Source organism: Mandrillus leucophaeus, unplaced genomic scaffold (assembly GCF_000951045.1).
Source record: "Mandrillus leucophaeus isolate KB7577 unplaced genomic scaffold, Mleu.le_1.0 Scaffold258, whole genome shotgun sequence".
Taxonomy (NCBI): Eukaryota; Metazoa; Chordata; class Mammalia; order Primates; family Cercopithecidae; genus Mandrillus; species Mandrillus leucophaeus.
In genome coordinates this window covers 941,710-943,107 of record NW_012102676.1, presented here as the reverse complement: position 1 = coordinate 943,107, position 1,398 = coordinate 941,710, and the positions used below count along the sequence as shown (strand labels likewise).

Sequence of the window (1,398 nt, the reverse complement as noted above, 5' to 3'; positions counted from 1 at the left end):
TGCAGGGACATACATGAAACTGGAAACCATCATTCTCAGCAAACTAACACAAAAACAGAAAACCAAACACCGCATGTTCTCCCTCATAAATGGGAGTTGAGCAATAAGAACACATGGACATAGGGAGGGGAACATCACACACTGGGGCCTGTCGGGGGGTGGGGGACTCGGGGAGGAATAGCATTAGGAGAAATACTGAATGTAAATGAGAGGTTGACGGGTGTAGCAAACCAACATGGCACATGTATACCTATGTAATAAACCTGCACGTTGTGCACATGTACCTCAGAACTTAGAGTTATAATTCAAGGTATAATTAAAAAAAAAAAATGTTGGGAAATACTTGGCTGAAACTTAGGAATCAGATTAGAGCTGTGGAAGTTAATTTGGAGTCATCTCATCCAGAGCCAAAAAAAAAAGGACCAGACTATTAAACAGAACTAACCTCACATGCCTGCTCAGGGCCTAGCACTGTGATAGAAACTACATTTTGCATCCACTCACTTTCACCCTTAAAACAACTTAAGAAGTAGAGTTACTAGCCTTGTTTCTACATCGAGGAAACCAAACCTCAGAACAATTAAGTAACTAGACCAAGAAACAAGTGTTCTGAGTTCAAAGCCTCTGTTATTTTCACTACATTGGACAGTCTCATCAGCATATCTGGGAACATGGGAAAATGAAATTTCTAAGCAAGGAAATGTGGAGAGAAGAATAAAAGGCCAAATATAGAGCTTTGAACTTACCTCTATCCTACAGAGCCTCAGAGGCTTCCAACATTGGATATATTCCATATTGTTCCTAAAAAGCTCAATGAAAGCTTCTGTGTTCTATGAAGATCAGTTACAGAAGAAGCTTGGGTTTCAAAACCAGATGCAACCATGAAAGTTATCTTTATGGTATATGACGAAATAAAGAGGCCACTGAATTAATTAAATCTCCCATAGCTGCTCATTTGTTACTACTTGCATTACTTAATCAAGAATTATTTATATTGCAAATTATCTTTATTCTTTATTACTAATCTTACCTGACAAGAATTAAATTCCCACAGTATGGGATGGGCCTGAGCGTTAGGAACTGGGAAGTTGCTAGGCACTTCTGAGAGTTTAATGTCTGGAACTCCTTCACACAGCAAAATACTACCAACTATAGATTCCGCTCCTCAGCCAATTTAGAGGGCTTGGGCTCTGATTTTGTGCCTTCCTGACTTTACTGATAGTCCCCTCTGCTATATAGTTTAATAGGCTAATCAAATAAATTCTGAACTAAACGCATACTTTTAGATTTTCGTGGAAAAGTCTCTCCAAAATTTTCCTAGGCCATTCTTCTAGGAATTCTCTTTAATTTGTTGCTCATTCTACTTTTGCTTTCGGTGGAACAGAGAAAATGAAACAA

General features: G+C 38.6%; 1 protein-coding gene across 2 annotated transcripts in view; it reads right to left on the bottom strand.

Annotated features, from left to right (window-relative positions):
• Positions 1 to 1,398, bottom strand: part of ISPD (isoprenoid synthase domain containing) — a 334,494-nt gene that overhangs the window by 170,190 nt on the left and 162,906 nt on the right. The gene's annotated exons all lie outside the window — the stretch shown is intronic.